The following is a 24,584-nucleotide window of genomic DNA, read 5'->3' on the forward strand; positions in this document are numbered from 1 at the left end:
TAACGTTAATTAATGGTCAGGTTTAGCCTGCATGTATTATATGCTGAAGGTCTTGCATTAAAAACAAGAAAAATAGATAGCGTAGGGGTAGTACATCGGACTACTACTGTGGCAACACAGATTCAAAAGTCATCGTATCACGTATGTGTTTTTTATTTACTCTTTACAACGGTGGCCCTTGTTTCGACTGTCTTTCGCCGACTTTGGCACCTAAGGCGTTCACCAGAAAATCTCGGAACGATTTTTTTCTACTAACATTGAAGTGATGTATGATGTCCCTTTCCAAACAACAGCTTAATCCGCAATCCGCATTGGCGGAACACTTGGCATTTTCAATACCCGCTGGGGGGGCACTTGTTCTTTACATTGTAATACGACCGTACTCGGCTACACAATGCCGTGTTCGGATAAGCGGGTTATACTGCAGCGTTCATAGCTAATGCCCTTCTCTGAATCTTTATCGGTTTTCCAAAGGGTGGCACTGCGCATTTTGATTTGCCATGAGAGTGTTACACTTCATGGCCATCATTGTTAATGGCCCATTCTTTTTCATAGTACGATCGGCGAAGCCACCGGACAGCATTTGACATTCTTCGACTCACGGAAGAAAATAAAGTAGCACTCAGGCGCCCTGTTACCTTTCAGCCACACCATGACGTCCGAATAAAGCCATCAACAGAAGGCCGACCAAGAAAGAGCCAATCTCGTTGATGCACGCCAGCTGCGATTTTTCTTGCTGTTGTTTAGTCCACTCGGGTCCGCGCACATTTATTGTTCACTGTGAGCAACCTGGAGTTCAAACGTTAAGTCCAGTCCGTGCTACAAACCTACGTCGACGAAATGGGAACCATCGTAGTTATCGTTGCTTTTCTACTTGCTGCATCTGCCAATCCTATAGACGATTTTTCTCATCATTCTAGTGGAGAATCCTCGGACAATAATGGGCCTGATGAGTCGCCTTCGTCCGATCACGAAGTTCCTTCGCATGATGCCGAGGGTAAGAAGACGCTTAGCTCTTCCTGTTTTATCAACCTTGCGGTAACAACGACGAATCTGGAAATTTGTATGTACATACGGCACGGATAGTCCTCGCTGTAAGCCCGTTATCAGTTTTAAAATGCTTCGTGCAGACGCAAATTTAAAAAAAGCAACACCTGTATCCCACAGTCCGCCAGAAAGGGAAGACTATCTATATAAAGGTAATGCACCTGCCACGAGCATATTTTTTTAAACGAATGCAGCACTCAATTTCCATAAGCTCCTTTGTTGACTCAGGTCCACGGCCACATATTGCTCACTAGCCCTTCTACCCAATTTCGCCTTTTTTGATTAATAGACCCGTAAGAAACATGTTCGCATGTTTCTTTGCGCATGTGCGCAAGAAAAATTACCAGAAAAGCATAAAAAGTATAATAAAACGTACAGGGGCGTGTGATAATGCGGAAAAATACCTGCAGGGGATTGCTGCCGTTCATCAATAGCCGTGGCGTGCTTATCACCTCTTTAAACACCTTTTTCCAGTTCTCTTCCGGTATACTCGCACAACTGGGTTAATTCTGCGGGGCGAAGAGATGTCAAAGAATTTTGTAAAATGCCTTTAAGCATGGTGGCATACATTTAACGCATTACTATTGGAAGCTTTAAATATTCAAGAATTTTCTTCCCGTCATGTATGTAAGTTGTCCTCAGACGCAAAAAAGCAAATAACATTGGTGTCTAAGGATACACCCTCTCAACAAAAGCGCCTTAAATATGTCCAAGCGAAAATATGTTAGCGCCATTAAAATTCATGAATTTTGCAATTTTTATAGTTGTGTAATTTGTTTTGATCCAATGTCATAATTTATATTTCGGACTTTAGGAAGACTTTACGGCCGAAAATATACATAGCGACTTGTGGAAAGGCCATATAATGTTATTAAACCTCTCAAAACTAGAACTTTTAAACAACTACATTTTTTTTAATATTGGGCCGTGGCAGGTGTATTCCAAATATTGTATTTAGAATTATAAACGGGATAGTCGTGGCAGGTAAGGCAGCAGCGATGTCTCAGGAACAGCACGGACACCCACATGAGCGAACGTCTTTGTCTTCTTCCTCCAGCCTGCTCATCACAGAGGCGCGTATCCGTAGATAGGGGTTGACCACCGGTTCAATTTATAGTTAATGTAGCAAGGAGCCAAGGGAACGAGCTCGGGAGGGACGTCAGTCGGTTGAAGAGGACCTGCTCGAAGGGAGCGACGTGTCTTGCGGCGTTGGCAAAGTTGACAAGCCATGACGTTTTGTCGCACATACAGGCAAAGGCGGGGCAGTAAAAGCGTCGACTCACACGGTCGTTGGTTCGAGCCTCGCCAAGATGTCCAGCAGTCGCCACATCATGAAGCTGGTAGTGGACGTCAGATCGTAGATGCTCAGGTACGACGAGGAGTTTCGGCGAAATAAGACGACATTACGCAGTATAAAGGCGTTGCGAGATGGGCCGGATGGCTTTGAGCTAAGACGTTCTATGACTTGTCGAAGCGGTGGATCGAGTCGTTGCTGAGCGCCTATGTCATGCAAGTCAGACAGGGTGAACATGCAGGGATCTTCAACATGCTATGAAGGAGTGATCCTTCGACCTGAAAACCAAGTACAGCACTTGTTGTACTTAAAGGTGACATGCAGACAAAACACAAGTTTGGTTTATCCGAAGGATTGGCTCGGTATCATCATACTGACACCTCTTTTAACGCATACTTCGTTCAAAAAGGCTGTATAATTAGGGAAGAAGGGAATGGCCATGCGACCACTAGCTCATTTTTCGCAACAGAACCTATGATGTCATATGTACCCAGCTGTGCGATCGGCTGAGGCCGGCAAAAGCAAACGCAGATTAAGCAGTAATGTAATGTAATGTAACGTACGCAGTAATGTAATGTACTAAATGTAATGCATATTCAATTTACAACAGTAAGAATTGTGGGGTCAACAATGAAAGTTACGAAAATACAAGTAAACACACCAGTATCGATGCGCACTCCTGTTGGCACTGTGCGCACTATAGTGTTTTTTTTTTTTTTTTTTTTTGCTGCACAGCAGTTCGCCGCTGTGGAGTTGTCTTACACGACACTGGCCGATTGGCGTAACCGACGCTGTCTTAAGGTACCCTGTTTGTCCAAAATAGGCCATGTTTCACAAAACGATTAGTTTCTACCGAAACGAAAATAAACCGGGAGAAAATACGGTTAAAAACAAAGCAAAGGCAGACAACCATTCACGGCTGACTATAGTAGCCCCATGTGGGAGAACTGGCGGTAAGCAAGGCTGCAGAGCCTAATGACGAACTGGACGTTCATTCGAATACCCGCCCCTGTGTCTTCATGGCAGACGTCACGAAAACATGCGATTTGGCGGGAGAATGAAAATTTTAACTTCAATTGATTAATTTCTCAGTAAATACGGCATCCGTTGCTGCCGGACAAGCGCTGGGGGCATTATCAAACACAAAACCTTTCGAATAAAATAAACTTGTATTTTGCCTGCATGTTCCCTTTAAAGAAATTGCGCTATTTTTAGCCAAGAGAGGTGATGTGAGAGTGGCGAAAACTCGTTTAAACACGGCGCTATTCACGTAACGTCGTTAATAGGAAAATCTATCAAAATCTCGGATTGGGCCCGTTCATATTCATACGAATATGTTCACCGAAGAGAAGAGTGCGAGTAAAACAGATGCGGAACGTGGGTATTGCAAAACAATGTTTGAGCCCGGCGTTTTTTATAAACGTCGTAAGGCGTGCAGTCGCCTAGAATCCCGGACGCTAGTTTTTGGCTATCGGCCCAGATATTTCCTGTATCGTTTCCAAGAATCGTCCAGTAACATTGCCTTATAAAAGAAAATCCTCTTGCGCAGCTACTCGATGTCTCTGCCTTGGCTGTCACAAGTCTGCAATAAATCATAAAAGGTATTGACACGTGTTTAACAGGAAGCTATACTTTTGCCACAGATTGCTTCGATTCAGCCAGGCCATCGATTGTCAGCGTGAGAGTAGTTAGACTTTTCGTCAGGTACGCTAACACCCAACTGGACAGTTGATCATTTTTGTAGCACTTACTCATTCTAGCACAATTTCCTAAGTTGTACCATCTACGGCATTTAAAACTTTTCCTGAATTCCTCATTCTCAGCTGTCGTCGTAATAGTATGAGAGAAGTCTCAGTGTTCCTGGTTGATATTTTGTCCATACAACCCACACAAGCAACGACAAAGGCAGCAGAGGCAAGTTTGGTGGGTGGTTAAGAAGTCATAGACCAAAGCGAAAACAATCCCTCATAAAAATCTTTACCAACATTGAATTCAATATTTGTTGACAAAAGTCGAAAAAGCTACCGACATTGAGTAGACTGTCTACTTACTGTCTGTAGACCTCCTAGCAACAGCCTACCAACTTTTTGTCAACCATTGGCCACCGTGTTTGAATTGAAACGTTTCTGTAAACTTTCTACAGAAAGTTTTCTGTAGACTTTATACTCAATCGCTGTTGCTAACCGAAGCGTTTTTGGCAGGATATTCAAAATGTGATGCAGTGGGAAAATCCGACCATCCGTAGACCGTGCTGTAAATACAGCTTAATTGAAGGTCGTCATTATTTCTCTCTAAAAGATCGTGTAGTGGCAGCAAAAAATGAAAAAAAGGAAACAGCAACAGGTTAGGCAAAATCGGCTTCTTCAAGGGATAAACGTTCACATTTTTCGGAGGCATACATTTACACGCTTACTTTCTGAAATGCAACATAACAACACAACCCCACCTCAGAAGCGTACAACAGCAGGAAAAACACAAACGCAACGAAGCACGACATGGTCATCGCACATTTTACAGCACTGCATTTCATGTATATGTAGCCGCCACCTGCGGGATGCCGATGCCGCGGTGAGGCGTGCCTCTTATTGCATTTTTACAAAACTGCGCGTTATTATTTCCAAAATACAAAACTGGGTAACACTGGGACGTAAACGATTGCACATATCTTCTTGTTTACTTTATAGTTGGGAGCTGTAACCAAACAAAACGGAAAACTGGAATGGGTTGCAAGAACGTCCGGCGCCGGCACGCGCGCCGCGTGTTCGCTGCCTCCGGTGATTGACGCGTTTCTCCCGGAGGTACGCAAAGAGGGAGGGGCGCCGGTGGCGGTTGGTAGAGAGCGGCCAAAGCATCTGCGCCGGCCGGATTAGGTTAGCATAGCGGGCGATTTTCGATTATCGCCGTTGTTAGAGACGCGTCCAGCAGTCTGTCGCGAAATATTTACGCAAATAATTCGTTCCTTTCAACCATGTAGCACTTAGCTTGCGTAAATCAAAACACAGTGACGAGCGGTTGCGAGTGGTTGATGCCGCTGGCTGGCGCTTGTTCGGAACCGCTGAATAGCCATGTTTATCAGCGTGAAGAGTGAAAGCAAGCAATTCGTGAAGGACCCACCCGTGCGGCTGAGGGACGAACTGGTTGTTCCGCGGGAGAAACTGTGCGGCTCGAGGTACGAACAGTGAATTCGAAAACAGCGCAAAAAGACGGGACAAGGCTTGTCCCGTCTTTTTGCGCTGTTTTCGAATTCAGTAGTATGCACCAACTAGCCCAAACCACCGTTCTAATGAACCGGACAAGTTGCTCCCTTTTGCTACTTTTTTGTTTCTTGGAGTGCACAAGTGTGAAGATACATGAAAAGAGAGGGGGAGAGAGAAAGATTCGTGTGTGTGCACGCGTGTGTGTGTGTGTGTGTGTGTTTGTTCAAAACCTGATTCAAACGAAGTAACGTACCGTAATTACCCGATTCTAACGCGCACCTTTTTTCCGAAAAAATAGGCCGAAAAATCGCATGCGCGTTAGAATCGGACACGAAACCGAAACTGGCGAAACAGCTGAAATTTTGTTCCACCCATCGCCATCGCCATCTCAAGATGGCACCAAATCTTTTAGCAACAATTTTTCAGATCTAGGCGCCTAGGCTTTTCTATCGGCGTTCACATAAATCGTCAAATTATTCCACTTGCGCGCTTGATCACAGCAATGGCAGCAGCGGCAATGAAGGTGCGCCGCTTCCACGGCTTACGAGCGGCTCCCACGCATTCACGAGTGGTTGGCTGAAGCGTAAGCCTCTGGAGAAGCTCGCGGGATGGGCGTGCGAGGCGTGGGCCACGATCCCATCGAACATGGTTGTACGTTCGTTCAGAAGTGTGGCATCGCGAACGCGCTTGACGGCACCGATGACGAGATGTTGCGGTCAGCGGAAGGCGACAAGGAGCTCTCGGAGAGCGACGAGGTGTGAGATGAGTGAGATTACTTCGGGAAATAAATCGCCCGTTTCTCTTGCATTCGTTTTTCTTGCTCACAAAGTTCCTTGCGCGTTGCAATCGGAGGTGCAAGTTTTTTCGGTTTCTTGCCTGGAAAATTGGGTGCGCGTTAGAATCGGGGGCGCGTTAGAATCGGGTAATTACGGTAATTTGGTTAAAGTCAAGTAAATAGTTTGTACCCAAAAATTGTGAACCTGTCCAGGTATTTAGAAAAAACCATCAAGAATGAATTCAAATCGGACTCCGGGACGAAGGAATCAGATGTTTGCGTTCAATTCAACTCGCGACAAAGCGTCTCAAAACAACTTCAGTGGTCATCCTACAGAAGCCCGTCAATAGACAAATGTCAACATAAATTAGACAGACTTTCTATATACCACCGTCAACAGACAAATGTCAACGTAAATTAAGTAGACTTTGTATATACAACAGTCAACAGACGAGTGTCAACATATATTCAACAGACATTTTACAGACAACTGTCAATAGAATGTAAGAGGTGTGGGGAGCGCCTTGGCGCACCTTCTAGCCTAGAGGGTGTTGCCCGGAGCCCCTCATCGCGAGCTTCCTTCCCTTACCCTCCTCGCCGGTGCCCGAGGGATGGCGAGTGGACGGGTAGGAGCGGGCGGAGGAGTGAGAGAAGAGCCGCGCCCGGGGACTCGAACTCGGGACGCGAAGTGTTTGATGGTGTGTGTGTGTGTATGCCCGGACGGTCGACAGCGTGGAGGATGTAAGTAAAGAGTTCTTTCACGCAACCGCAGTGTGCCTCATTCCTTGGCATGCCGTAGAGAGCAGGCCCACATCTGGCGCCCGAACGTGGGGCTGATGTCAAGCCCACCCGTGGACATTTGCTCTCTGCGGCTGCCGGGAAGGGGCCCACTGCGGTTTGGGACGGCATTCCTTTGTTCCGGGAAGGAAGCGCCATTTTGGCAGTGGGAGACCAGGGCTTTGAGCCGTGTAGATGCATGTTTGTAAATTAGTTTTGGGGCCAGTGTTTTAGTTTGCTTAGGTTTTACGATGGCTGTAGATGCCTGAAGTTTTTCTTGCATTTTTTTTCTCTGTTGTTCGGGTAACGGCCTGAGTGGTTACATTGCGAGTGTATTTAGCGTTTGTAGGGATATTAGTCGCTTGTGTATTTTGACGTGTTCCTACTGTAGTTTTTTTGTATTTTAATGTGGCTGTAGTTCAGCCCCGTTGGTCGAATGTTATGTCTTGACGTTCGTTTTTTGCTTCCATTATAGATTTGTGTGTGGAGTGTGTTTGTCGCGTTGCGTATGTAGTTAGCGCGGCTTCCTCTGTATTTCGCGTCTACAGTTTGGCGTGGTTGAGCCAGCTTTTTGTTGGGTAGTTCACTGGAAATGGCTCCTACCACAAGGAGAGAGACGGGAGAGAAGGAGGAGCCGCAGGGCTCGGGGGGAGACTCAGCGGCCGCTGCGCAGGAGGCTGCTGGTCAGTTGCAGCCCGCAGATCTTGCCTCAATGATGAGGCAGATGACCGGGATGTTCGCGGAGATGACCCGAATGCTCGGTTCGGCGCCAGCGGCTCCCACCGCGGGTCCTGTAGTGCCGGTCTCGAAGCTGCGTTTGAATATCGAGGTTCCCTCCTATTCCGGCTACGGAGACGTGAAATCCGTTTGCGAATACCTGCAGCAACTGGATTCGTATCAGACTGTGGTAGGCGCATCGGATGACGACGTGCTGAGGCGGGTCCTTCCCGTGGCACTGGTAGGAAGCGCTGCGCGTTGGAGGCGCTGCCAACCGGCTTTCGAGTCGATGGCAGATTTTAAGGACCGCTTCCGCGCTGAATTCCTGCCACCCGATTACGAACACCGTATGAGGGACGAGCTTGCCCTTCGCACGCAGCACCCTGAGGAGAGCCTCCTCGAGTACGTGCGGGCGATGCAGGAGCTGTACGAACGGGCCGACCCCGAGGCAGCCGACGCCGTCAAGGTAGCGCGCGTGTGCAGGCAATGCCACCCGCGTTTCAGACCGTACCTGCGGGGCCGGAGTTTTCGCAACTTTGAGGCCCTCGCACAAGAAGCGCGAGTAATTCAGGCTGATTTACTCGCCGAGCTTCACTACAGGTTGCCGCCGAGACCCGAGGAATCGCTCGAACCGGGTTGCGCCTGGTCGGGAGGGGGAGACGATAACGGCCCCACAAACTCCTCGGTCGGAAGCAACGCAGGCGACGGAAGAGGGAGGCAGGACGAAGCAGCCCGCTTGTGCTGGTTTTGTCGCAAGCCTGGCCACTTTTCCCGTCAATGCCCCGAGAAAATGCGTAGCACGCAGGGAAACTCGGATCGCCGGCGACGGTGAAGGGCGGTGGCTCGTCGTCGCCGCCGGGAAGCGAGAAGAGGGGGCCAGACAGAGGGGGTGCGAGGGAGCCCCCAGAGCACCCCGGCGCTGGCGCCGGCGGGCAGCTGGCCCCCTCCGCATGTAGGACACACGGGGACCCATCCTCGGTGGCCCCGTTCATGCGAGTGCAATTAGTCGGTCAGGAACTTTTTGCACTGGTCGACACAGGCTCGACAGTTTCTCTCATCGGGGACGAAATCTTCGAAGCCTGCCGGAAAAGAAGAATCCGGGTCAGACCCGCCGAGACACCCTTGAGCTTAGCGGCGGGTTCGGCAAAAGCAGAGGGAGCTGTGAGACTCACGCTCGCTTTTGATGGCAGAAAGCGCAGACAGCGTTTTGTTTGCTTGCCTGGTTTGTCTGTTCCAGTCATACTGGGCAGAGATTTCCTCTCGAGGGAGGGTGTTGTGCTCGACATGGGGAGGAACGGCTATCAGTACGGGCCGCAACCCCCTTTCTTTCCTTTCGCGAACGCGCCGATGCGTGGTTCACAACCGCACGGGGCAAATAAACTCTACTGCGCTGTGAAATGCCAGGGAGAGGCGTCAGGAAAGATGAGCACTGATGTAGAAGCGGTCGTCGCATCTTTTTCAGGATCCGATGATCAGCGCCGAATGTTGGCGGAAAGTTTGCTCCCCTTATCGGAAGGGGGTGGCGGAAGCGCGCGCGCCGAGTGCAGTGGTTTCATGGGCGGCGCGGGCCACCCCGAGAGGGGGAGGAAAGGGCCGGACGGAGGAGTCGAGGCCGGCCGCAAAGGGAAAGAGGAGCGGCATCTCGCAGCTGCGATTTCTCGCCCCCCGAGAACAGAGGCAGAAAGGAATCTGTCGTGGGGGGAGGTAGTGAGTAAGGAAGAGCTCATTGAGGCCCAGAAAGCAGACGGTCTGTGCCAGCGGGTGCTGAAAAGGCTAGCGGGAGGCGTAGCTTGCACCGGTAACGCTGAGGGGTTTGACGCGTATCTGCTGGGCGACGATGGCTTATTACTTCGCTACTTTCCCCAACTGGACGACGAAGAGGCGGTTTCATCCCCCTTTCGAGTCGTGGTCCCGAGGAAGTTGCGGAAACGGTTCATGCGGTACTTTCACGACTCAGCGCTGGCAGGACACGGCAGCGGCAGTAAGACTTACGACAAGTTATGCCGTGTCGCGACCTGGCCAGGCATGAGGAGAGACGCAATGAGCTATTCCCGCGCTTGCCCTCTTTGCCAGGTAGCGAAGCCGCGCGCTGGGAAACCTGTGGGTTTCATGAAGCCGGTGGAAAGCAGCTACCCGTGGCAGATTGTAGCGTGTGACGTAATGGGACCCCTCCCAAGATCCGCGCGAGGAAACCAGTTCATTCTGGTTATAACGGACCACTTTTCTAAGTGGGTGGAGCTGTTTCCCCTTAGAAAGCTAGCGTCGGAGCGGATCGTAGAGAAGCTGGTGGAGACATTCACTCGTTTCGGCTTCCCCTCCGACCTGATCACTGACAATGCTTCGTATTTCACAAGCAAAGTCTTTTCAGACTGTTGTCGAGCGCTGCACATTCGGCACAGGAAAACGAGTCCTTATCATGCTCAGAGCAACATCACTGAGAGGGTGAACAGGAACCTGAAGTGCATGCTGGTTGCGACAACCAAGGAGCATAAGGACTGGGACGCGCGTTTGCCTGAGCTGGCTTTCGCGACTAGGACTACCGTAAATAGGTCAACGGGTTTGACACCAGGTTACCTAAACTTCGGTAGAGAGATCGCTTTTCCAATGGAAAATGCACTGCAGTACGCGGCGGCGGGTAACGCCCCTTCTCTGTCGCAGTACGCGGCTAGGCTCCGGGAACGCCTTTTGGTAGCGCAACGCACGGCTCGGGAGAACCTCGACGTGGCGCGCATGGAGCAAGCCGAGCAGTATAACAAAGGCCGTCGTCACCTTGTGTACAACATCGGTGACCTAGTGCTAAGGAGAACACACCCACTCAGCAACGCTGCACGCGGTTTCACTGCAGCGCTCGCACACAAATGGCAAGGGCCATACAGAATTACGGCGCAGACGACTCTGCTCACGTATGAGATGCAGTCGCTTGAAAGCGACGAGCTGGTGGGTCCTGTGCACGTGAGCGATCTCAAGGCCTATCATGTTCGCACTGGCGATGACGAACAGGTGGTAGCGGAACCAGAAGGTGGGAGTCCCGCTTCTAATGACAGAACGGCCGGCGATAGGGTTCGCACCCATCGATACGACCTGAGGGTGCGGAAGTGTCTACCCCCCACGGGTCCGGGTCTCACGTGGTTCTACCACGGAGCAACCCGCAGCACAGTCACCGCTTCAAGTTTCATCGCGCCACCTGTGCGGTGGTGCGGGGCGTGGTTTTGTGCCTGGCCGTTACGATGACCCGCCGCGGTGGCTCAGTGGCTAAGGCGTTGCGCTGCTGAGCACAAGGTCGCGGGTTCGATTCCCGGCCGCGGCGGCCGCTTTTCTGATGGAGGCGAAAAGCAAAAACGCCCGTGTGTACGAGATTTCGGCGCACGTTAAAGATCCCCAGGTGGTCAAAATTAATCCGGAGCCCTCCACTACGGCGCGCCTCATCGCCTGCGTTGCGTCGGCGTGTTAAACCCTACAATCAATCAATGGCCGTTACGATGCCAGCCTGGGCCTGCCGACAGCGTGCCCTTCCGGTGCGACCCGGGAGCTTCGCGCCACCGGCCTGGTGGTGCGGGGCGTTACGTTCGTGCCTGGGCGTTGCGAGTCCGGCCCGGGCCTGCCGAGCAGAGGGCATTCCTGGTGCGACCCAGGAGCTGTTGCCACGGTCCGGGTGGTCCCGCCGCCCTTCGGAGATGCGAGGCGGCTGCGGTTCGCCTCCTGGTCGACGGCGGAGTCCTCTTCATGGGTTGGAGGCCTGCTGAGCTCCTCGCGGAGCTGTAACCCTGGCGTGGATGCGAAAGTTGGCGCAAAGCCTACAGCTCGTTCGGGGGCTTCGAGCCTCTACGAGAGCCCGTCAACCGGGTTTGCCCCGGGCTCATCGCGGCGCCTACGGTTCCGGCGCCGAGCAGCGGAGATCGGGAAGCCGGGGCGCTGTCGAGAGGAGCCTGGCCGTTCGGTGGAATCCTGCGCCGGCACCCGAGAATGCGCTCCTGCGGACGCCTACGTGGTGACGATGGCGACAGAGCGCCATGCTGCCACACTTCGGCGGGTGCCGGCCCACCCACAGGTGCACAGGGCGGCCCCGGGCGCCGACCAGCGGTTCCACGTGCTCTTGGAACCCGAGGACGATCTTAATTGACGGACCCGTACCCCGTGTTTGAGGGGGGGAGAGATGTGGGGAGCGCCTTGGCGCACCTTCTAGCCTAGAGGGTGTTGCCCGGAGCCCCTCATCGCGAGCTTCCTTCCCTTACCCTCCTCGCCGGTGCCCGAGGGATGGCGAGTGGACGGGTAGGAGCGGGCGGAGGAGTGAGAGAAGAGCCGCGCGCGGGGACTCGAACTCGGGACGCGAAGTGTTTGATGGTGTGTGTGTGTGTATGCCCGGACGGTCGACAGCGTGGAGGATGTAAGTAAAGAGTTCTTTCACGCAACCGCAGTGTGCCTCATTCCTTGGCATGCCGTAGAGAGCAGGCCCACAGAGGATAGCAATAAAGTTGGTAGGATGTCAACAGAACACCTACAGAATGTAAGAAGCATTTTTGTAAGGGATCATAATTACCCTTCTGGATCGGTAAGAATAAGACTCCCGTTATTCCACGTCGGCGCGAAATCGTCTTGTCGCGGCGGCGGCGGCGGCGGCGTGAATTCTCGCGTATATTGCTGCGTTGCCGGATTTCGGTGAGTCTTTCCTGCATTGCTAGAACGAACGGAGTCAGGCCGAGGAAGTGAATAAGTCAGATTTAGTTGGTTGCATGTTGTGATGTTAATGGAAATCGGAGGATGTTTGCAGCAGTACTGGTTATGGAAGTTTTATTACCAACAACATTGGGCTTTTGTTCGGGCAACACTGCGTCCCAGGTGTAGTTGCAAGAAAACATCGTTTAGGGCGGATGACGGCAGAAAACAGGTGGGATTTCGCAGCGATTTCTTGATTTTTATATCCCCTTCAAATTTGTCTACAGGCGCATTTTTTAGAAGATTCCATTCAATTTAGGCGTGTAGGCAGACCATGTTACCTTAAGGCCTACCTGCAAGGTAAATGAAGACTTTCTAAGTACAATTTCAGTTCTTCAGCTAGCCACACGTTGGGACCTGCTTTTCTCTCGTCGTGAATGGTTCCTGTCCTTTCCAAAGACCCCTCTTCCACTTTCAACAGCGGAGCTGTCTATAGGGCGAGCATTGTCCGTCCGCCGCACCATTGGATTGTACTGGGAAAACATTTATTGAGGCTGCAGTAAAGTGCGCACGCCCACTTCGGACGCGGCGTACACGGCATCTCGTAGGCGGGTGCTCTGCGAGGATCTTCGTTCGGCGTTGCCGGCTCGCTAGGTTCCTGCCTAGACAGCACTTCGATGACCTGCTGGACGGCCTGGAGTTGTGGTTTCGGGTGGTCCCTCTGCGTTGCTTCTTCGAGCTGCGGCGGTATACGTCCTGAGTTAGCGTCGCTTGAATGTTTAGAGCCGTCCCATGGAATCTGCTGGAATATGGCCGCCTGTCTGCGGCACGCTCTGCACTTGTCGTCAGGGTGTGATTCTGGGTACTTTCTGTGGCTTAGCGCTGGGCTTGGAAGCGTTATTGTTTTTATTTGCCTGAACATCACGGCCTGTGGCCTGCTCAGTCCTTTGCGAGGCGGCGGGAGAAGTCTGCGGTCCAGCCGAAAGGCCTTGGTAAATTCGTTATAGCTGGTCAACCTGTCTCTGGCGCTGACCCACAGCGGGCGGCCGTTGCCTTGGGCACAATCAGTTAGTCCTTGCGCTCGGGCGCGTGGTGTTTCGTTGCGGTTGGCATTCTTCTCCGACACTGCGCCTGCGAGCGCCGGCAACCACTTAATTCGAATAAATACTCTTGTCGAGGTCTGCCTGTCTAATCAGGATGCCTGCCGCCGTTGGGGAAATTCTTCCTTTGGCGTAGTTCCTCACCGCCTGCCTGGAGTAACTGAGTATTGTGTGGCACTCTCGGTCTACAATGGCCAGGGTGATGGCTATTTCTTCTGCTTACTCGACTTGCTTTCTCGGCGTGCAGCCTACGCCGGCACGTTGCTTACACAGTCGACCACCGCGACCGAGAAGCCATTGCGGCCGGCATATTCGGTGGCGTGCACGTATTTGGTACAGGGCTCTTCCGCGTGCTGGTCCGTTAGTGCATTGGTTCTAGAGCGTCTTGAGCCTTCGATGAATTCCAGGTGCATGTTCCAGGGTAAAAGGTGGACCCGCACAATCCGCCGTACGTGTTCGGGGGCGGGGCATTTTGTTCGTGTTGTTCGTGATAACCGATGCCTAGTTTGCACAGGATCTGTCTGCCAGCCTTGTTCGACGACAGTCTTTCTAACTGAGCGGTTCTTTGCACTTCGGCGATCTTGTCGAGCGTGTTCTGTATGCCCACCTGGAGGAGACGCTTCGTGCTCGTAGTTTAGGGTAGACCGAGGGCTGTCTTGTGGGACCCCTGGATTAGGATGTCTAGCCTGTTGCTTTCGCTTTTATCCACTTGTGGAAGGCTGCCACGTATGCTATTTGGCAGAGTACGAAGGGTTGTATTAGTCTGGTGAGTTCCTCCTCCTTCATGCCTTCCTTCTTGGTGGTAACGCACTCGATCAGCCTGGGCGCGTTTGCCGCCTTTCCCGTGATGCGGGTAACGGAGTATCCGTTCCTGCCGAGCGCTCCGATCGTCATACCCTGTGCTCGGATGTTGCTGACCGTCGGTATTGTGTCACCATCCCTGAATCGGATCTTGATCTTTTTATGCTTCCTGTGCTGCTTGATTCTGTGCGTTTTTATCGGTTGCGAGATAAAGAGCTCCGACTTGCTTGGGGATCAACGCAGTCCCGTAGCTTCTAGGCTTTCTTCCATCGCGCCGACAGCAGCCTGATTTATGGATTCTATGTGAGCATCGCTGTCCTCGTCCACCCACAGCGTGATGTTGTCCGCGTATATCGTCGGCTTCAGTCCTTAGAGCTGGCATAATGTTTTGGTAACTTGGATAATAATGAGGTTGAAGAGCATCCAAAAGCCTTTAAGTTTGAGGGAAAGTGGCGAGGAAGTCACGAGCCCAAGAGCAAGTGTTGGGAGGGCACGCCCCAAGAAAAAAATGTGGCTAGGAGTTCCTGTAAATTGAACCCGGGAACTTAACGCCGTGAAACCGGCAGCATAACCACTGATACACCCCAAAGGCCCGAGGGGAATGGGGCGAGAAGCGGCGGGTAACAATAACATTTGAAGCCAATTGAAAATAAAAAACTGCACCATGTGGTCGAAATTGAACCTGGGTCCCTCGTGTTTTACAGACCGCGTCTATCCGATTGAGCTATTATCACTTTTTTATTGGATTGAGCTACTATCGCATTCCAGGCGTACAGCATTTCCTTTGAATTCGTAGCGCGGGCGTTAGTTTTGGACTTGGCCGCGGGTCCTTGCGTGTGCTAACGCGTTCCACTTTGGGACAGATGTGAAAGCCTATGGACGAAATGATCCGGGCCTGCCAGTCATGGGGACCTTTCAGTGGCAAGTTATGAAATAAATGTGAGGTGTAACAGGCGGGTCTCCGACGAAGGCAGAGGAGCCGCCTTCTCTGCTGTTTCTCCAGCATTGCACCAGTTGTGCAAGCTTTGCCAATATTTTAGCGTTCAATTTGGTAAAATGTGTGAACTAAAGACCCCATTTACCGCAGATTTGCTGCAAGTCCGAGCTCACGCAGTTGCTGTCATGTTGTCGGCCGGCAGATATTGGTCCAGATAATCCCATAATAGAAAAGATATCGGATAAGTTCACGAGGCTATGCGATAGTCTCGGAACTGTGAAACTGCGTTCCAGCCACATGCTCTTATGTTTACCCTTGCTTATGATGACTTTCTGAGATTATTAAATTAGTTTTCACAACGGCACCAGTGTTAAGATGTAGAAACTAATTTTAATATTTTGTGTGCATTTTAGATATTTTCCGCATTGTAAAACACGTTCAAAGCAAATATGATTGATTTACCGCAGATGGGCAATTTCCAAATTGTTGAACTCTATTGCCAGCATTTTATGAGCAACGTCCTGACGAAGCGGAAGGGGGGATGGAGCAAAGGCGGATGGGAAGCACTTCCTTTTCCATGTTGCAAGACTAAAGATTCTCAAAAAATGGATGTATTCTCCGTAATTCAAGTGTTTATGCATAGCAGTTTTAGGCTGGGGAATTATGAACGCGTCAATGAGCCCCGACTCATCTTTACTGATATAGATTTGTACAGTCCTGTAGGTAACGGGACTAATAGTCTTTCTGGCTGCTTGTACTATAACTCCTATTCATAATTTGTTTCCAGTTACGGGTGAAGATATGGGTCAACACGACGAAAATCAAGACGCTTCAAGCTCCGATCCTTCAGTTTCTAGTGGAAATGATTCGCAGAAGGACGAAGAGACAGCCCCTCCTAGTGATACGCCTGATGTGTCTAGTGGAAATGATTCAAGTAATAATGCCGGGGATGTGGTTTCTTCGCCTGAGATCCCTGTAACCCAACTTTCAACAGAACGTAAGAAATTTTACTTTGTCTATGTGTACATGCACATAGAGTCGCATGCACAAAGTGTCTGCATGTGCACTCACGCGTAAAAGTCCCGTCGTTACTATATATTTAATTTTTTATAAATACTGCTGCCAGAGGTCAAAGCAGAAATGCTTAATGCGCCAGAAATGGCAGTGGTTGTATTAAAAGATCACAGAAGTAAATCTGTGGACTACTAACTTGTTCGTGCAATATGTAGCTTGATCCCTATAATTTATTAGTACATTATTGATCGAACTCCGAAAGTCTCGGTTCCTGTGAGGGCCTATAAGAAACCCCAACGACAGTTGGCCAGCCGCCTAATCAGATACTGCGATGATATCAATATGCTTTTCAATGTGTTTTCCTCCTATATCAGCCTTTGAATGATTCATTTTGATGAATTTTATGGTTAATATCGACATTACGTTGTTTCACGCATACGTTGCATAAATTAAACGCAGTGGCTGTCCGCAAACGTTAGCCTGGCGGCAGTGCCAGTAGGTTATCACATCTGACGTCAAGAAATTTACGGAGGGCTTTGCGCGACAAACCGTTTCAAAGCAAAGCTTTTTACCTCTACCCTGCAAGGGTTCTTACGCGACCGTTGGTGTCACCAGAAAACTCCAGCGAACCAGCGAACAAATAAAAGAATTTACTGGCACCGTCGGGAATCGAACCTGAAACTAATAGACTAACAAAGCGAGAGCCCGTTGTCTTACAGATCTAGCTACGAGCCCACGCGAAGGCGGGGGAAGACAGGTGGTGTACTCACCAATCCCATCTACATGTTTACCCCCTGCATTCTCGCTGAATGCCACGTGAAAGCGTCACGCCACCACTCACGCCCTTCTAGCGGCCCTGTGCGCACCTTGCTCATGTGCTACGAGTTGAAAAAATTAAAGGAAGCTCACACCAATGCATGACATCTCACTTCTAGTACGTCAGTGTGCTAAAGCCTGTAGCCTTCAGTGTTCACGTAAAAATCACAGCTCCTTGTCGTCCACCCTCACCCCAAATCAAGGAATACATTCAAATACTCCTTGATGGCCAGGCCATCACTCCAAGCCCCAGCATCAAGATCCTGGGCCTACATCTCGAGGCTAACACCAAGAGTGACGTCTCCTTGCAGCGCCTCAAAAACAGCATTAATCAAATCATACACATGATCAGGCGAGTTGCCACCCAGAAGCGAGGGCTAACGGAATCCGGTACCTTTCGATTAATTGAAGCGTTTGTCCTCTCGAGAGTCACGTACGTCAACCCCCTGTCTTCTTCTTGACAAGGAAGACATAGAGATGCTTTATATAATGATTAGAAAGGCGGTCGAGCAGGCCATTGGTCTTCTCATGAGAGCGTCCACCCAGAGGCTGCTTAGCACGGGGCTCCGCAACACTGTCGGAGAGCTGATAGAAGGCCATCTTTCTAACCAGAAGGTCCGACTCAGAACTGCGGAGGGTGACCGCATGTCACTCCGCTTGACATAGTCCCAGACTCTTGGCAACTAAAACTAAAGATGCTCCCTTTGCTTAGAAATATGAACCCCTCACATGACGAAGGTCACCGAAAAGCACGGGCGTAATCGCTACGACGCTGAATGTAAATTTTGCTCAGAAGTAGGAACACCCCGCCCCGTAATCGGGGTGTGCGACTTTAGCCCTGAGCACCCTCCTCTCTTTCTTTCAACTACCCAACAAGAGCAATGGGAGATGCTGCTGTCCAGGCCCTCTCTACCTACCTAGCTTCAGTGGGTGGACAGAACACAGGCCGCGCGGACTGCATATGGGTTCCACAGAAGAAGAAATCACTCAGATCGTCTAACACCGGGTTGGAGCTTACTTTCATTTTATAAAAAAAAGTTTCCGCTATTGTGCTACACCAATACAACTTAACCAAACACCGTTCATGTGTATTTAATCTTACCAAGAATTCTCACTTCTCTCTGGTTTTACTATTCGTCGAGCGATATGAGTGAATTTAAGTGACGTCGCATTGGTAATCGATATGGGTGCCGTTTACAGCTTTGCTTTCCAACCACATTCACGGGGTTGATTGGCGCTAATTTTTTTTTTTTTTTGAATGGCGCTTCTTCGTTAAAAATGACAGCCGGTTTGGCTACGCCAACGCCTGCATATCATGCAAAATCCGCACGAATTCCTACTTATAAATCGTTTGCCGACCCCCCATTGCGGGTATTGGTTCATCTGAGTGTATGTCGCACTTTGCTAGATTTCAGGTCACGCAGTACTCAGGTTGCGGGCAGACAACTTCAGATCAGATCAGAAAAAAAAAAAAAAAAAAACTTTAGTGTTGGCCTCGGTACGACCGTTTTCAAGTCGACTTCAGTGTCATCCCGGCGACAGCAGGATTCATATAGTTCTCCTCGACATCTCCGCCGACCTGGGCTAGTCAGGCCAGGGTCAGGGGGTCTATGCAGAGCATCGGCCCCCCCCCCCCCCCCCCGTGCTCCCCGTTCGTAATTTGGAATAAAGCGGGGTGCTTTTATGAGTTTGTAGGGGTTTTTTTAGGATTAAATTACAAATGATGTCCCCGTATTGAAGGCATGTAGGGCTTTGGTGAGACTTCAGTTTGGGTTAGTAGAGTGACAGCAGGGCAGGGGCGTTAAAGGTGAATCTTTGAAAATGGCGCCATCCTACGACGTGGCGATGGGAGAAGGCGGAATCAAGTAGTGGGAAGCGATCTCTGGACATTCGGCAATGATCGAGCCCAAATCGGTAGGTCGAGAGGTGTCCCTATGGAAGAACCGTTGAGGAGGTTCTGCAGCCTCACTGGGCTCTCGAATGATCAGTTCAGGATCAGCCTAGTGTGCCGATTAGTTTCATGGGAGTTCGAAGAGGCCTGGTGCACAAGCAGAGTATATTTTTTGCTTCGGGAGTTGGTGTGCCTGCAGGAGTAGGCATAAAGGTCGGGGGTCACCTCACCCTTTGGAGTAACTGGTAATGGCTCATTTGAAGTCGCTTATCATAGTAGTAATTTTAGGGCTGGAAATAATCATAAGAGCAATAACCACTTCTTTGCCTACGGTTGCAGATCAAGTATAGCAGGAGACGGCGGGTAGTGGTTTATAGGATGAGTCAACTACGACCGCCGCCATGGCTTCCCGTGCTGGGTAGGCAGCTTGTGGGTTGGGGGAGTGTTTGTGCAGTGTCTCTGCTCTCGCTGGGTGCCTTTCCTAGCTATGAATCGGGTGCATCTGTTTAGGGAGAGGGTGGATTACCAGTTAGTCTCTATTGTCCGCGGAATGTCGACGTAGGTGTCAGAAGAGATTGTGGGGCGACTTGGGCGAGGACTCAGAAGAATGTGGCGTTCAGTGTCGCTCCTATGGAGCCTCAGTAGCAAAGGCACAACCTATGGGTCGGCTATCTCCCCCTTTCTATTTATTAGGACCCTACGAAGCCTACCCCCACTCCTCGTCAACACAATCCCCGACCTACATCACAGCACCTACGGTGACATCAAGTTGTGGGTTATTCAAAAATCTGACGGTCATTTCGGATACCCTACAAACCGCAACTCAGTTCGTTGAGTCGTATGCTGCCTCTCGCGGCCTTTCCTACTCGCCAACAAAATCAGAGCTTCTGTACAGACCTTACAGCCCGGCAAACATAACCACCCTCCACATCCCCCCTCATCCACATCACTATTTCCGACGGCCAACCCACCCCAACAGTTGTCTGTATCAAGATTATAGGTCTCCGCTAACAAGCAAATGGGTACGATGTAGATACGCTCCGTTCCCTGGAAAAAAGGGTTCACCAGACTACACGACTCATCTCGTGCATAGCTACCAAACACCGAGGAGTCAATCAAAACAACCTAATTCGTCTGTGTAAGGTTTCGTTCTCCGCCGTATAGCATACGTCACCACCTTCCTAAATCTCAAGGGCATCGGAACGCATAAAAATGAATCCATTATACGCACATCATACAAGTAGGCCCTAGGTCTCTCCATTACCCTCTCCACAGACAAATTCCTTTATCTCGGTCTTTACAACACACTCGAAGAAATTACCGTAGCCGAACGGGTCTCGCACCTAGGTTGTGCGGTCGACCCTCCAGCGCTTGTGGTGTAGGTAGCTGATTGATTGATTCGCTGATTTCTAGGTGCATGCCCCCGGCTGTGTCTGCATCAACCCACCCAGAAGAATTATACATTCCTGTTTATAAAGCGTTTTCCTATATCTCACAGCAGGTATGGGTCAATCTGTCGGGGTGTCTCACTTCGCTAGTTTCACATCAGCAACGGTCGGAGATACGCCGGGAGTTAGGGCTAACGTTTTGCTTTGAGGTCTTACATCGTGAGGTGGCACCCGCGGCTTCACGTATAATGATTACAACCACTACTAGCTTTTTGCAAGTGAGATTCCGCTCCCTCGTCGATACAAGTCAGGCATTTCCTGTGCGCACCCATCTACTACTTTGCTTGGCACACTCATTATATTCCTTTATGAGACTGCTAAAATAGAGCTCAACTGCTCGGCTTCAGTATAGCCCAGGGTTAGGTAGAATCTCGGGTTTTGGAGCGAACGTCAGGTTTCGAATCCGAGCAATGTCGCATTTTTTTTCAAGACCCACCATTTGTTGTACTGCAAAATGTTCTTTTTGATCAATTCGGCGCATTATTCTTACATATGAAGGTGATTTGGTGCCTCAGGATTTCAACACGTTCCTTTATTTTTCGGCACCGGACCGTAAGTGCGTGTCTTAGAACAGTATATAGCGTTTTCCATTGGGTACCGGCTTATTACGTTAGGTTTGAAGGCATAAAATAAGGCCTAACGTCCTACGTTCGGATTTGACGTTAGGTAACCTTCAAGTTGAGAAAGGAGGCCGCTGGGGCGCGACTGGTTGCGGGCGCGCCTCACGTCAGCTGCGTGTTTAATTAACCGCCAGCATAATTATCGACGTGCATCAGACGAAAGCTCCACTGGATTATTCAAAAAACATCTCCCGATGCCTGTAGAGGTGCTTTTTTTGTGGGACACATACTACGCCCGCTTCAACATTCTATCTGCCTGATGCGGTGCGCCATCGATTAGGCTGAACTCAGAGACCAACCGCCATCGACGGAGCTCGGCGCGGTGCATGGCCAGCCCAGCTGCCACGTCCTCTCTCGCGGCGACCCAACGCTCTCCACAGCACTTCTTGTTGATCAAATATGCAAGGCGTGGAAGTTGAAGGTGAGTCGCCCTCACTAGATTAACTTTCTAAATATGCTGGCTTAATGAAAATCCACCACCAGAAGGGTGTACAAGCCCTCACCAAGCTAGGCCTCACGCCGGACGATGCCATGACACCGCAAGGCGCCGTACGGTGCGTCTCCAAATTACGGATTGAAAAAAAATTGTTTCAAATCCACGCTGTGAAGGTGATTGGAAAGCAAAGCTTTAAACGACACCCGCAATTGCCCATGCGACATTACTTAAAATCACACACGTGGCTCTACAAAGAGTGAAACCAGAAATTTTGTGAGCCGTTACCTGGATTCGCGCGGGTGTCGTCCCAAACGCAGCAGCGTCGGCCACGGCCGGGCTAGAGCGGCGGACGCCACCGCTGCAGCCCAGCCCTGCGTCGGCTGAAAGAAGACGGTGAAAAGCCTCTTTCGAAGAGTGAGACAGCGCAACCTAGCCATCCTGATGTGCTATCTCGGGGCTACACCGCCGCGCGAGACAAGCGCAGACACCGAAACAATTCAGCATGTGAGTGTAGGGATTCCCATTTATACCGATTTTAACTAGTTAGTTTAGTAAGTTTGATAGTTTCAAAAAAGCTGGGGGAACTTTTATAATCGCTATTAATCAGAACCAGTTGCTCCTTTCGCCTTTTGTAACACCTCTGAAAACACAACCGAATTTTATTCAGAAATTTAGAAAGCGGAGTCCCATTCGTGGCAAGCACTGCGCAAAAGGTAGCGTTTCTCCTGCGGCCAGATGTCTGTTGTGGTCTCTACCCCTTGTTTTGTTTTGCCCCCATTACAAACCAATCCTTAACGTATCGTTGCCGTACGGCCACTGAATTCCGCTGGGTCCGGGTTACCCAGGAGGTGCTGTCGAACAAGTTGATCGAGCCGTGCGAAGGAAGCGCGCAATGGACGCAAAGCTGCGCCATAACAGGTCCACAACAACCGTAGCTAATGCAGACGACAAAGCCGTCCGCCGACATGCCTGGCGATTTGAACAGGCACCTGCACGCGGGGAATACTGGGTAACCATTCACCGCGCCATCTACACTGTGCTCCGTGAGTGAAAACCGCCCTCCCCCGCCGCGGTTGCGTTGTGAGTTTCTTGTCCCACACGCCACGAAGGAACCGTTGCTGGCAGAAGTAGAAAGCTTTGATTTAGAGTCTATCGCGACCACTCGGCCGTCAAACCCGAAGGTGACATGCGCTTTTTTGCGCAGGCTGGCACGCAGAAAAATTCGTGCCCTCACGTTTACACCGAAACATCACTCTCTCCGCGCCCTGGTACTTGCACTGTACCTTGTATTCTCGCACTAATAGGAAGTTTGGTATGGGAGACATCATCTCGATGCGAACGAGGCGCACGTCATTCTCAATGCCCGACCGACCATTGAAGTTCGGTTAGTGAACGATTAGCACCCGGCCGTAAGGCGAAACGACTGCAGCCAGGTCTGATGGTCGTTCATGTACCATTGGCAATGGTGCATGGTGGCGTACATAACCTAGGGACCGATGCATGTAACGGGGCACGATATGTCATTTACGAAGATGGTATTACGCTCGTTGAGGGTTTTAGCTGCCTCAGCTGACGAAACCGCGCCACAAAACTCCATGCCACCGACGCTGGAGGCCCTTGGCGCCGTGAAGAGTCGACCCACGGCTTGTTTGATTTCATTAATGATGTCGTCAAAAGAAGCATCCGTGGGGGCGTAATGCTTGAAGCATTGAGCCTTGGGGATTGTTGGCTGGTATTTAATGGAAGCGAGTTGGGTAGAGACCATCTTGGACGGTGAAAGAAGGGGTAAAAGCAACTTATCTGCTTCGAACGCTAACGTGAGCAAATCATTATTGTTCACGTTGAAAGACTTCTGGAGCGGTATTTTTACCGGTGTCTTTTTTGTTTAAGCACGCGCACATCATCTATATTGCCGGTTTATACTCTCGCGGGGGGAGGGGGTGTTGTTGTAAGACCTTCACGCACAAAGGAAGAGGCTCTGGACCATGTGGAGAGAGGGAGGATGAAGCTTGAATTCGTGTTGTTGGGGCTGAGTGATCGGCTTTGAGCGGGGTTCATGCTAGACTTTGTTGACCTGCAGGGGGAGAGTACAGCTCGATGTGCTTAGTAGGACGTAACGAGCTACAGTGAACATGTGAGACGACTTTTTAATGCGTAAACAGGCGGTAACGGGGTCGGCGGTGGGCGCCGGAAGTTTCTATATCGCATGAATTTAGAGAAGTACCAAGTCAGATGTTGAGGGATGGGGTGGGCGTGAACTCTCAGCTGGGCTTCAGTCCCTCGCCGATTACATGCTCGTTACGCTGGTTGGTAACTTAAACGTGGACATCTCGCAGCCCAATGCGACCTGCCCCCTGTCCCGTGTTGGAGTGGTTTGGGTAGGTGAATTACCCAGATGGGTAAGGGGAGTAAGATGCGCACGACGCGGGAGAGTAATGGACCACCGCATGCGTGTGCGCTAAAATAAAGCTCGGGTGCTTCCAAGTTTCATTTCAGCAAATTGGCTAGACAGTATGCTCGTCCGCAAATTACGAACAAACGTATTTCGTTTCGCGCGGTCCTTAGGCTGCTCCCAGCATCGCTGGTCAAACTTCATACAGCGCAAGGGAACTAAATTTTAGAGACTATAGGCTTTCTTATGTTACTCAAACGCGCAAATCATCTGTCTGTCTGTCTGTCTGTCTTTTATAATAAGTTTGTTTGATGATGATGATGATCATTATCCTAGTCAGCTCCACTCCAAGACGAAGGCCTTTGCCATTGACCTTTGCCGCTCCGGTCCTGCGCTACTCCAGTCCACAGTTTACCCCCGAAGTACCATATTTCATCCCTCCGTCGTGTTATTGGCCTTCCCCTAGTTCTAGACCAATCTCTTGGTATCCATTCTGTTACCGTATATGTCCACTGGTTGTGGCTCCGTCTCACTTCATGGCCACACAAGTCAATTTCTTTTTCGATATTTGAACTACGATATCGCCAACTCGAGTTTGTTCTCTGATCCAGGCAGCACGTTTCTTGTTCCTGAGTGTTATACCTAACATTATTCGTTCCATGACCCGTT

General features: G+C 50.4%; 1 long non-coding RNA gene across 1 annotated transcript in view; it reads left to right on the top strand.

Annotated features, from left to right (window-relative positions):
* The first annotated feature begins 790 nt into the window (after nt 1-790).
* Nucleotides 791-24,584, top strand: part of LOC144144425 (uncharacterized) — an 83,555-nt gene continuing 59,761 nt past the window's right edge. The window contains exons 1-2 of the long non-coding RNA XR_013317251.1: nt 791-997; nt 16,086-16,295. This is a non-coding gene — a long non-coding RNA (uncharacterized LOC144144425). The remainder of the gene's footprint in view (nt 998-16,085; nt 16,296-24,584) is intronic.

Source organism: Haemaphysalis longicornis, unplaced genomic scaffold (assembly GCF_048455015.1).
Source record: "Haemaphysalis longicornis isolate Haplotype H1 unplaced genomic scaffold, Haemaphysalis longicornis Haplotype H1 scaffold_7, whole genome shotgun sequence".
Taxonomy (NCBI): Eukaryota; Metazoa; Arthropoda; class Arachnida; order Ixodida; family Ixodidae; genus Haemaphysalis; species Haemaphysalis longicornis.